The sequence below is a fragment of the Clarias gariepinus genome, chromosome 1, assembly GCF_024256425.1.
Source record: "Clarias gariepinus isolate MV-2021 ecotype Netherlands chromosome 1, CGAR_prim_01v2, whole genome shotgun sequence".
NCBI lineage: Eukaryota > Metazoa > Chordata > Actinopteri > Siluriformes > Clariidae > Clarias > Clarias gariepinus.
Genome location: NC_071100.1, coordinates 22269561 through 22283772, shown reverse-complemented (window position 1 = coordinate 22283772; position 14212 = coordinate 22269561).

Sequence of the window (14212 nt, the reverse complement as noted above, 5' to 3'; positions counted from 1 at the left end):
ATACCGCTTTATCCTGTATTCAGGGTCAGCTTAGGAGGCTTAGGGCACGAGGCGGGGTACACCCTGGGCAGCGTGCCAATCCATCGTAGGGCACCAATTAGCTTAACCTGCATATCTTTGGACTGAGGGAGGAAACCAGAGTACCCGGAGGAAACCCACCAAGCTTGGGGAGAACATGCAACCTCCATGCACACAGAGATGGGAATCGAGCCTGGCCGGGAGTCGAACCCGGACCCTAGAGATGCAAGGCGACAGTGGTAAACACTACATCACCATGCTCCAGGCTGCAGTAAATCAGTTAAGACAATTTTTGGTTTGCTTGTTTGGTTTTGCGCTAGTACTAGGGCGGGCAAAACAGGGTATTGGTGCTAAAAAGTGTCTCACCCACGTAAAAAAGTGAAGGATTTTATATAGAATGCATTCTTATCTCCCGATCCATGCTTCATTTTTTTATTAATATGCATACACATTTATATATTTATCAGATAAAAACAAACACATTTGCTAAATACCATTTAATGACCTTTTATTTAGTGCTCGTAACTTTTTTGGATTCAAAGCTTTTAATAATCATAATTGTCATTCAGATAAACTTAGCCAATTTAGATTTCACATAAAAAAGACAAAAACCTGAAAAAGTGTACTATTTTAAAATTTTCAATTGTTAAGCTATTACAACATGTATATGACATACAGTTTTTTTGCTTTTTAAACTTTTAAGAAAAATCAACTCTTTTGAGATTTTTGAGAATTTAAGCAAGAGTTTTTACAGGTCTTATGCTTCTAGAAGCTTACACCAATTATAGTATCCATACCTTAAAAAGAAATATAAATAATTAGCATTTTATATCATTATTATTTGAAGCGAGACAGTATAAAACAAAAGAATGGCCATGTTTGGGGCTGAAGTTAGCAACTTTAATTTTTTAGGGAAGCATGACTGGTTACCTCCATGTTGCATAAACTTCGTTGGCACACACTTTATATTCTGAATTTAATTTTACAACATAAAAATAAAAATAAATGCAGCACCAGTACCGCGTTTTAGCCAAGGACAAATTTTTTTTATGGAAATAAAATAGGTTTAGGCCTAAAGCTTCCCTACAATATTCTTCATATATTAGCAAACACTATATTCACATTACTTTTAAATCAGGCACTCATGCTATGACACACCGCTGTCTTTTACAATAAATGTAAACAAATATAAAAATGCATTATTTGCTTAACTAAATCACAGTAGTGCCAGAATTTTAGCCATTTGGTACTACTAAGACATAGTTTGTTTGTATTGTCTTTGTATTTGATTATGCTCGTATGCTTTACTCAGTGGGCACTGATGGTTTTTGGCACAGTCAGTGGAGGGTGAGACCCTCAGGGGATGATTAGAATTCCAGTATCTTTGGAGACTTGCTTGGAATGGGAGACAACCAGACGTTTTAGGTTAGAAGTAAAGGAGTGGCTTCTTTCGGTCCTGAGTTTTTGTTTTGTTTTGTATTGGCATGGCTGCAAGCTTGGTAGCCAGGTTCAATAAATTGCTTATGCAAGAAACTCACTTCAATGTCCCTGTGGAGCAGATATTGCAGCATGCTGCAGCATTTGGATTTCTTTTCAGTGCAACAAACAGACCCAAACCTGTTCTAACATGACAATGCCCTTGTTTACGAAGTGAGCTCCATGAAAACATGGTGTTAAGAGTGGTGTGAAAGAAGTGTTTTGTGCAAAAGCCTGACCTTAACCTCACTGAACACCATTGGGATGAAATGCTTTGATGGCTGAGCATCAGCATCACTGCACACACTTATGCACTTTTGTGGCTGAATGAGCAGAGGTCCTAATAGCTACATTCCAAAATCTAATGTAAAGTCTTTTCATAAACATGATGCTCCTAATGCAGCAAAAGGAGCATAATCCCACCTTAATTCCCTTGGATTTGGAATGGGATACTTTTGGTCACAGAATGTATGTTTTTGTATATTTCTGTACATTGCTGTAAATAGGATTTTCTGCTAAATGCTGTAAATGACTCATAAGGACATTTAAAAATCATCATCATGAACATCACGAATGAAAGATTACAAAAGCTATACAATCAGAATGAGGTGTTACTTAATGTGATTAAAGCAGTCAAAAGACTAACATCAATTTCTGGTTGGTTGATGAATCTCTTTATGGGTGAATGAGATTAATCAGCCAAATGTATGACCAACATCTTTTAAGGTGGGTGAGTCATCATTCAGTTTGCACATGGCTAAAATAGGCGTGTGCTAACTACATGAACCTAACACCTCCCATGCAAAACTAAAGAAACTTGATATGGCTAACATCTTTGAGTAGCTTAATGGAAATTTGGAGTAAATGAAAATTTTTTGTGTGTTATTTATATATTATTAATTGTGTATCTCATTAGTGCTCACCGTTGACAACCTTTTGTTGCTTTTTGGTTACTAAAGTAACCCAAAATATACATTATGTTAAAATCCATAGTGAGGGCAGGGGTCATGCAACACAGGCATAATAAGAAGTAAAAACCGCATGTATATGATACTTAGTGCAGCTGTGTTGATCAAAGGTCATTTTGTACAAAGATAGAGACAGTGACAAAGTGGGAGGGAGAGGACATTGACTGATATGATAAGAACATTAGATTTCCTCAAGAAATGTTTCAAGAAATCAAGGACAATCAATATTCCCATTCTTATTCTTTGCATGCTTGCATATCTACATATGGATACAAGTAGACAAGTAGATACAAGCTGGATCATTTACTTGAGCATACTATTGAATAGAGATGCAATAAAGCAGCATTACAGTTCATTTAGCCATTTGGCAGTTGCCCTTCTCCAGAGTGACTTTATCTCATTATACATCTGAGGGCCTTCCTCAAGGGCCCAAAAACCCATCAAGCATCAGGATGAAACTGGCTCTCATGAAGACTATGCCAGGAAAGGAAAACCAAGACTTAGTTCATTCAACAGCATCTCAGATTAGAGCTGTTTGATAGAAAGCAAACAAGCAGGTGAGATACAGACAGCCCATGACTGTAATTTGCCAGAAGTATACCAGCATGCTACTGCTGCAACAGGAATATTAATCATGTATTTGTAACACAGTAAAAATAGCTGTAATGTACTTATAATACATAAAATATATACTTAATTTTCATTAATTACTGTCAGGTATGTATGTTAGTACACACACAGCCATATACGTACTTCAAATGTACTAAGTATACTTAAAGGTGTTCCACTTTATCACAGAAAAGTATACTTAATACACTTAAAATTGTGTACAATTTAATTACAACTTAAATAAGCTTAGTACAAAACTATTTGTTCCAAAATTCAAGTATACTAGTCATTAGTCTGGCTGCAAGTCTATTTAAGTAATAGACTTGCTTTGGCATGCTAGGATTTAATATACTTATCATACTTTTTTTTTTTTTACTTGGGTGGAGTCTGTTGTTCTGGGGAAAAGCTAAACCCACTGTCCCACTGTCCAGAACATTATGTACCCTTCATGTTTTAATTCAGTTGTACCTAAAAACATAAATAAAAATGAAGTGTACGTATTAATTACCTATTTAAATGATTTACCTAATTAAATTAAAACCTCTGACTGGCACTGTATGTATCTAGTCAGATTAGATGCATTCTATCCTATTATTCATTCATTTTTCTTCAGCAGATCTAAAGCAAATCCTGAGCACGCTGAGCATGGACACTGGGACACTGGAAGAAGGTTGCCAGGCTCTTCAGCTGCTCAGTGATTCTGTGCCAACTGTAGCTGCTGATTCCTGTTCGTGGCTGACGGAAATTAAACCCAGTGTGGTTCTCTGCATTCGTAGCCCATTTGAAACAGGTTTCAATGGATTGTGTGTTCTGAGATGCTTTTCTGCTCACCTTGGTTTTAAAGAGCATTTTTTAAAGTAAATGTAGCTTGTCAGCTTGGTCTTGCCATTTTGTTTCTGACCTCCCTCACCCACAAGGCATTTCCATATGTAAGTACTTTTAGATTTTGTTGATATATTACAAGGATTAAAGGATATATTACACTTCAAAATTATGAATAAACATTGTTCTGAAGTATATGTTGCATTTGCAACATTCAGTTGATGTTATTATGTAGTCAACAATGGTTTAACATTATCATTATCTTTATGAAAGTAATTCTAGCTTTCATAAAAACTAAAACCAAAACTAGCCAAGTGTTTGTAACATTGCAAATTTACATTCCCAATTTTTTTTATTTATTTGTATTGTTTTCCTTCCCAATTTAGTCATATCCAATTCCTCCCAGTCACCTTCTCTCATTTCTCTCATCCCACCTGCTGTGAGAGCTTGGGCAATTTGCTCTCTCTAGGCCCTCAGCTGAGGTTACAGCATCACTTGGAGATCGAACCAGTGATCCCCAGATGATAGGACGAGCATGTTACCACTGTGCCATTCAGGGGCCATCCCTGCAAACAGGGCGTCTGAGGTGTGCTATGGTGACTAGCAGCTGGGAACAGATCTTTTAGGTTGCAGGGTGGGGTGCTTGATTGGAATGGGATCTGGAAAACATGGGTGCTGGGTCAGCAGACTTGGGCTTTTGCCTGCTGGGCCCCATGCATGGTGGGCCGTGGTGCATTGACTGTTCTGGTGCTTTTCTCTTGTGGCCAGCACTGACTTTTATTTTTTAATGTGCTGACATTTCTGTGGGATCAGACCAGACAGGTACATGTAGTTCCCAGCTGGCATGGGTGCCTATAACCCTGTCACTAGTTTACTGGTGTATAATTGATGATCAATGTTGGTCACTTAACCTGCCAGTGGTGTTGATGTTCTGGCCAATCAGTGTATTTTTCTGCTATTAACCAAACACACATGATGACCTGCTTCCATAAGATCATTAACAAAGATAAACAAGATAAGTGCCAGCTCAGCAGCAGCAGCAGCAGTTAGCCATAGCACACAGCTCATAGCTTAAATAGACGGATTCTTTGTAGCATCATATGTAAATATTTAATTTAGGCTTATAAATGATGTTTAGAAATGATGCTACTTCTATATCGCCGCTGCTTTTCATACATATGTCTAGCTTGACACCAGATAATCACCATGAATGCGCATGGACAGGTCTAAGGACATTGGTATAAAGAAGCTACAAGACCTGATGACCGCTTTGCTGTAAAGGGTTATCTTTCACCTAAGTCATAAAGAAGGGATATAATATATGTACTTCACTCAGAAAATGTTTAGAAATGCTGTATAAGGACGAAGTGAATAAAGAATATGGAAAAGAAAAGTTGTTTGAAAAAAATGTGTGTTTATCTCATTGAGTGCATGGATTAAGAATGTTGAAGCAAAGAAAGCGCTGAACAATTATGTGTCATTCAAGTGCCAGTTTTAAAATTGCTACATCCACATTATAAAAGTGAGACATTTGCACAAGCTGAACATGAGGAAGGCTGATAAGCAAGAAAGCAACAATTTGGAGGAGTTTTGTAGGACAGATTGAGAAGCAGCAGAGTCATGAGTGTTGGAAAACGACGTGCTGCCCTGCCTTGGGTTTAAACTCCAACACATTGTTGCTGATCAGCAACTTTTGGAGGTATAGATAAGTGAGTGACTCAGATTGATATTCTCTCTCTCTCTCTCTCTCTCTCTCTCTCTCTCTCTCTCTCTCTCTCTCTCCTCCAGGTTTATGCTGTGCTTTCTTGGTAATAAAAGGTGCAGTGAAAGGTACAGAGATTTGCAGAAGAGATATGGGGTTAATAAATAACTAAAGCTTTTAACCCCATTTGCTGCCCATTGGCTGGAAAATAGCGGCCAATAACATCACCTTCAAGCTCACTGAATTTTAGACAGCATTTGAAAGAATATCAGCAATCTTTCTGATGAATGAAATCTGGAATGGCTTGCACATTTATTGATTTAGTGACCTATTTGATAAATGTCTTTATTACACCTAGGTTGTAGAATAAATTATGTAACATAAAGTAGCATTAATAATCAAAGTTAAAAGAAGCAGAAACAACAAGAATACTGGGCAAAGTAAAATGATAAAAGATTTGAATGAAACCAATAAAGTCTTAGGGCGTTTACTGTAAAGATTCCATAGTTTATGGGACAGTTAGAAATTGAAACATACCTTGTGAGAATTAGATGTAAAAAAGGGGGCAGCAATAGAAAAACTGTTAGTTAAGTGGACATAGGTTTATCTATTTTTAAAGTTAAATCTGCTACAGGTTGGGAGTCTATTAAATGCAAATTATCTGGCTTTATGTGTCCCAGTGAATGACTGTTCTATACAAGCGTTTTTACTGCCATTTCTCTTGAATCAAACACTTATTTGTGCTTTTTTTAGACAAAAAAAAAGTTCAGCCAGTATAAATTATTAAACAACAACTGCAGTGACCAGCGTGTACGAAGGCTTCTCAAGCTAGCTTTCAAGGGGAAAATAGTGGCCATGGTCTCAGAATACAAATATCTGGAGTTCATCTTGATAACTCGACTGGTCACTTAACATAACGGTACTCTTCAAGAAAGGACAGAGCCAGTTCTACTTTCTTCAAAGGCTCAGGTCTTTTAACGTCTGTAACACCATTCTACGGATGTTTTATGAAATTGTTGTGGCGAGTATCATTTTTTACGCTGTGGTCTGTTGGGGTGGTAACATTAAGGTGTCGGATAGGAACAGACTGGACAAAGCAATTAAAAAGGCTGGATCTGTGCTAGGCATGGAGCTTGACTCTGTGGATGTAGTAGTGACGAGGAGGATTCTGTCCAAAGTACAATCTATTTTGAACAATCCTTCTCACCCGCTATACAGTGTTTTTGCTGACCAGATGAGCAATTTCAGCCAGAGACTAATTACCATCAAGTGTTCCACAGGAGATCTTTTCTCTCAACCGCCATAAAATTATACAACTCTTCTCTGTAACTTATACATTACTATGTGGATATTTACTGACAGTAACAAAATAGGACAATAATCCTTACCTGTATTAATAAAATGATAATTGCAATATTACATCTCAATAAAATATGTAATACAATATTACATACATATCATGGATTACTGTGCAATATTTCCAAATGCTCTTGGGTCATATTTAATGTGCAATAATGTCAGAATTGCATATTCTTTTAAGGTGTTCAAAAGTTCAGTGTGCAATATGGCACGGTTTTAGGACTCTTTTTATTTTATTCAACTTAAAAAAAATTGGTAGTTATTTATTACTTTCCTTTCTACTCGATAACAACCGAGAGCAACTGTAACCAAGAATCAGCAATTTCCTGGAATTAATAAAGTTCTTTGAATCTTGAATCTTGAATCAGTGGGGTTGTACCTTTACAGAGGACACATTAAGTTGAACTGTCTATGACTTGTCTAAATAGACCTAAGAGAATTAAAAGGGAAACATGAATCCTGTTTTAGTGGTTGATAATCAGTCCACCACTTGTTACACATGTGTATTTGTATGAGACAAAGAGAGTGAGTGAGTGAGAGAGAGAGAGAGAGAGAGAGAAAAGGCTATAGTGTAAAACTGTATATCCCAAGTTCTGGCATATAAAGTAAACCATGTACAAGATGATGTGACGGGCTCTCTAAATGGGATACCCAAATAAGAGCCTGTCACATCGTGCATGCATGTACAAGATGATGTGACAGGATCTTATGTGTGTACCTCATTTAGAGCACAACGAAGGGACTGATTTCTTAGTGAGTTGCACAACGTACCCAGAAATGCTAAACAGAGAAAGCTGGGCGTAGAGAAATAAAGGAATGAGGAAATGACAAACAATAAGAAACTTGAAGTGACAAATAAAAAGGTGCTTGTAATTGTGCAAGAGAAATAATCATTGTTTATGACCCCAGCATGGGAAAGAGGATGTGTAAATTTATTGAGAGAAAATTGTAAGATGAGTAAAGAGAGACGAAAGCCAAAGATAAAGGGGAGCAGAGAAGGAGGTTAAAAGGGGGCGTGGGTGTTTTGGAGAGTGTGTAATTTGAGAAGTATGTTTACCATCCAGAGAGACACGTGCTCTATGAACAGTGTTTCCTGGAAGACTTCTCTCCCTGGTGACTTTGTATTTGGCTTAATCCTGCAACATACGCCTGGCCAAAGGAGATGTTGATGGTACATGTAGTTTCTGGTTTCTATGTTTGTGTGTATCTGCAAGCAGGATGTTTCTCATACATTTTATGCTAAGTCAGCAAAATGTTCTGTTGCAACCACATCCATCTGCCATACTACTGTTCGTCTTTAGCTGCTCCTTGTTAGTGTGGCTTTCTGTTTGTCTGTATGTGTATAGGTTGAATAAATTTAAGTCTACACATCTGCCATTTTTTTGTGTTGTGTGTCTTTGCACGCCTAAGGTAGACCAAAGAGTTGCTATGCCATCAATCACAGCATTCCCTAGTATGTTAGTGAAAGATTATCTCTGATTAACATGGTTAAGTGTGTTTACAGTGGAACCTTGGATTACCACACCCTAAAAAATGCTGGATTAAAAACAACCCAATCTGGGTTGTTTTTAACCCAGCTGCTGGGTAACTATTGGACTAACTAAATGCTGGGTTAATTTAACCCAGCAAAAAGGGTTATTTTTTAAACCCAGCAAAATGGGTTAAATATTCAACCCAAATGCTGGGTCGTATTTAACTATAATGCTGGGTTAATTCTACCACATAAATTGGTTAAATGTTCTACCCAGATGTTGGTTCATTTTAACTGGAATGTTGAGTTAATTCTATCTCACAAATAGGTTATTATTATTTTCATGTTTTACAGTGAATCTGTAAAAAAAAAAAAAAAACTACCCACGTCTATTAAACAGTTAAATTACTTTGATATACTGGTTTATTACAAAAAAAAAACTTAAAAGTTTTGCAAACCATACATATATGCAATAAACAACATCCTATTAAATGTTCATAGAAAAAACGTTTATTTTTCAAAAGCACAAGAACAGATAATCAACAGTGACATCATTACTATACTATTACTCACAAGGACAGAATGGAGTAATAACACAAATAGGCTGAGGCAGCTTCTACAGAGCAGGATCTCTTTGTGACATTAGATATCTTTTCTGCAGAACAAAACTATCCAGCCCTGGTCTCATTTTAACATACAAACACTGACTATGACTTTTCAAGTAGGCCTCGCTATTTTATAGCAACATTACAAAAAGTCCTATACAGGAGCACACTGCTTTGGATAGGTAATGTCAAAAATATAAAATGCCTTGAAGCACACATCAACCGTAGTGTGCATTGCTCCAGAGCCTGTCCCACCAGAATGACGAATGCCTGAGAGCAGCGCTGGTCATTATCTCCCAACGTCATGATGTACAGTAGGGGTACGGCCTTGACACTTCAGCCTGCTGGAGGTATTCCACCATGTTGGTGCCAACCTTAGAAAGAAATAAAAGAAAGTTAAAAATTTGTTGAATAACAAAGATTAAACTGAATAAGACTATCAATTTAATGTGTAATACGATTTATACTAAATAAAAAAATGACAAAGCTAGGGTATAGGTAACCTGAAACAAAAACATGGAGACAGCTACTACCAAAAATAAAATAAGCATGGCTTTTGGGATAAAGCTCATATATATATATATATATATATATATATATATATATATATATATATATATGTTATATTTATGTAATATTTATATTTATTTTAGTCAGACTAGTTGGTCTTGTGGGCTGCGTTGATTTTAAGCTAATTACCGAGGAGATGCATTGTTAAGGCTGGGGTCATACTGGCACATTACAATCACCCAAATATTAATACTTCCATCTACTGTAGTAGTTATCTGTACAGCTGACTAATAGTTTATTTAGCCTGAGTCACAAGCAACTTTGGTTAAAAAGGGCTACCTGGTTAGCTTACATGCAGCAGTCATATTTGCATACTACTTGCCAAAGGGGGAAAGGTGTCAAATATTGTTATAACTCGGGAAAAACGCGGGCGACTTTTGACCGCGGAGTAAATTACTAGCTAGTGAAAAACGGGAGGGTTAGCAGGTGTGTATATTTGTGAGAGGGTCAGTGTTTTGTAACACCCCAGCATTTTATTGTCTCAAACAGTAAGATTAATAAAGTTCTAATGTTAACTAAATGCTAGCGTCATGCTAATACTACAGTTACAGTTCCGTCACCCTGCAAACATTCTACAGAGAAAGCTAAGAAGCTCAGACATCTTATCCGTTTCTTTCACACACAGGTGGGGTTCTGTGGCTAACTATAGCAGCTATTGTCAGCTAAATTATCTTACCTCAGACCAGCCTGAAAGTTTAAGTTTAACCTTAACACGGTAACAGTAATAAATCTTACATATAGTAATAATATTTTAGTCATATGTGACTTAGGTGAGTGAACATATGAATACAGACCTTGTATTTAACGTCATTTTCCCTTAAATGAACCGTCATCAGCGGTGTGGGAGCTCAAGAGAGACACGAAGCTCTGACTGACAGCCGCTGAATCCACCGGTGAACTTTGGGGGAGGAGCCACCAAACTTCAACCCAGCAGCTGGGTTACACAAAAACTACCCAACTCTCTGTAAATAACCCAGAAAAATGACCCAACAGAGGCAACCCAGCGCTTGGGTAGAAAAAAAACCCAGCGTTTTTTAGAGTGTAGCATAATTCATTCGGGAAGCAGTGTTGTATTCCAAAACACTAAATCAAAGCAAATCTTCCCATAAGAAATAATGGAAACTCTAATTATTTGTTCCACAGCCCAAAAAAATAAATATATAAAAATAATTAATACAAAATGTAAAGTAAAATTAAAACAAATTAACCTGCACTTTACCTTTAAAAAAAGTAAAAAATAAATCCCGACAGAAGTGTTTCCGTTCATGCGCACATGCGCTGTGTGTGTATGTGTGTGTTTTTGTGTATGTGTGTGGATTAAGAGGAGGAATTAGCCTCCCCCTTCTCATCTTACACAGTATATCTTTCTCCTCTCTAGCAAGGAACAACGCTAATCACACTCGCATGAGTGCATACTAATGGAATCACTGCTGTAAAGTAAAACAAACAAACAAATGAACCTGCACTTTACCTTCGGAAAGAATCGCGACAGAGCAGTGTTTCTGTGAAGAGCAGAGAGAGAGTGTGTGTGTGCGTGTCTCTGAAATCAAGAGGAGATGAGAAGGGGATGTTGGAGGGCGGATGGGTAAAAGCAAGGGCGGATGGGTAAAAGCGAGAGTGTGTGTATGAAAGGGCATGGTGTCAAATTACACATAACGACAGAGAGGGAAAAAATGGATCTTTTTTTTGCTTTACACATGCGCACACACGTGTTATAAGAAACAGTACATGCATGCTATACACATGTGCTTACAAACACAAAATAAAATATGTTTTACATGCACACACGTGGTCACAGTGTTACAGTAAACAATACACACGTGCACGGATGTTGCTTATACCAGTGAGAGACGCGCTGTTTTACTCAGCAGGTAAAACAATTACCCACAGTTCCGCAGTGCAAGAGAGAGAGAAAAACCATGAGCGCAAAGCAAGCTCAAAACAAGAAGCGCATGCGTGATACATGATACTCGTAAACCAAGACTTGTTAGTTTTTTAAGTCAAAATGTATTAAAAATCTTGGCTTGTCTTGCGGAACACTCGCAAACTGTGTTTATTAGCAATCCAAGGTTTTACTGTATTTGGAAGCATTTTTATGACTACACCTTTGATGGCCATTTACACAGACAATATTTTTTTGTGTTAAAGCCCTTGGCTTAGTTTGTCCACACCTCCGTCTATGTCTGTGTTTACCTAGCTTCTTTTCTTGGCTAAATTTGTATGCTCTTAGTTCAAATCATTGTGTCTTAGAGTTATTGTTTTAATCTAAGTATAGCTCTTCACATTGTGTCCTAGTCATCACAGTGCAGTCCAGCTGTGCTGCTTTCCTTTATTGTGACTACAGAAGGATGTTTCGCTGTTTCTCAGATTGATCACAGCAGGTCAGCGAGTACATTTACATGACATTGTGTAAGTCTGACTAATTTTATTAGTCTGAGTAAAACCAGACTTTTGAAATAAATGTAAATGTGCTAGTGCAGCTGAAAGTCAAACTTTTTAAAGTCTGACTAGCACACACAAATATTGGGGTTGAGAGTCAAGTTAATCCTCCTCATGTAACTCAATCAGACACAGAAATCAACCTAGGTGATCTGTGCACACTCCACGGTTCCAGCCCCGGGCTTCAAATGTGAATTCATACATAATACATAACAGCAGAAGATTACACTGGCAGTGTCAGCGGTGTGGTCAACATGACAGTTTATTGTAAATTAATGATTTGCTTTTTTTTTTTGGCTAATATTTGGATTGTGGAAAAAACATTCCCACAGCTTGATGCTGCCACCACTGTGTTTGACTGTAGGGATGGTTTTAAAAAGGTGATGCACAGTGCCTGATTTTCTTGATACCAAATTGTTAAATCTTTGTGTTATCAGACCAGAGGATTTTACTTCTCATGGTATGAGAATCCATTTATTTCCATTTCTATTTTTATTTCTATTTAAATTTATTGCTATTTTTGTCTACATTTGTAGAAAAATAAGTTTTTATATTTCTTATATATTTTTGAAAATGTAATATATTTGTCTATTGTCTTATGTTTCTATAGCTAAACCTACTCTTATTTTATCTTTTTTATCTTATTTCATTTTTATTTTTTTATTATTATTATTATTATTATTATTTTTTTTTTTTTTTTTTTACATTTTTTTAAGGTCATGGGCGGTCATATAAGCATTTCACTGCATATCGTACAGTGTATGACTGTGTATGTGACAAATATATTTTTTTTATTTGAATCCTTCAGAGACTTTTTGGCAAACTTTCAGCAAGCTGTCATGTGCCTTTTAATGAGGAATGGCTTCTATCTGGCCTATCTACCATATAAGACTGGCTGGTTTGTAAATTACTGATTTCATTAGGCTGATATCGCTTAATGGTTTTGATTGACTCCAGAGTGTGAATGGGATTTTCTGTGGGCTGTGTTGAGGCTCATTTATATGGAAAGTAGCAACATATTGCAGATTATACAATATACAGGCCACATTGCAACTGTGTTTTTTATTGTGTTGGTGTGATCTGACATAGAGGTTTTTAATAAAATTATTATTTTTTTTATTACATTTATTTACATAACACTTCTTTTAAACAATGGACACATTTAAATGTTTCTAAAAAGATTTTGTTAAGAACATGTTAATCTTAAGTTTTTTTTTATTTACATACAATATGCAAGTAGAGACTGTGGCAAGGTTAGCTTTGATAGTATAACTATCTGGGACTGCCGGAAGGTAAGACATGATAGCTCCCTGGGACATAAAGTGGTCAGCCATCTGCCCCCCAACAAACCTAAGTGAACAAATCTAAGTGTTATTCATTAAACAAGGCACCAACAAATAACCTCCCCCCTTATTGATTAATATAGGACTGGCAGATAATAAAAGACTCCAAATCCCTCCAGGGACAGTAGTGCAAAGCCATTTAGATCCATAAAGGGCAATATTGGTATTTTAAAATCAGCACAATTTGATTGTGGACCAATAAGAAAGTGGCAATGTGGTCATATATATAGGTTCTAGTAAGGATTTTGGCTGTTTAATACTGGATTTCCTGGAGGTTGTTTATGCACCTAGTGGAACTTTTAGACAGTAATCCAACTGATTCAACCTAGAGGCAAAGGCATGAATTCGTTTTTCTGGAGTACGTAGTTAAAAAAGCACACCAAGGTCCTTTACTGTTGCATCTGATAAAAACAGGAAGATTATCTGGAGTTGCTGTGAATTCTAAAAACTTAATTCTGGCTGCATGTGGCCCTAGTAAAACACATCTCTCCTTTCAAAAATGAGTAAAAATAAGTTAATAGGTATCCAGTGTCTAAGCGTTATTAAGTTGGTGTCCCTCAAGTGGTTTTGCTGAAATATGAAGGGGAGTGTTATTACTGTACCTCAACTGTGGACACTAATATCATTTTTCTAAATAGTTTTGCCATGTGTAGCATATAGGGAAAAAGGAGTAGGCCTAAAGCAGAACCTTGCAAAGCACCAAATTTTATCTTAGCATGCACAGAGAATTCCCCATTTAAATTTGCAAACATTTTAAATCTATTAATCTATTTAATCAAAGATGGCATGCCAACTTTTTATCAGTATGTATATTCAATGTGAAAATAAAC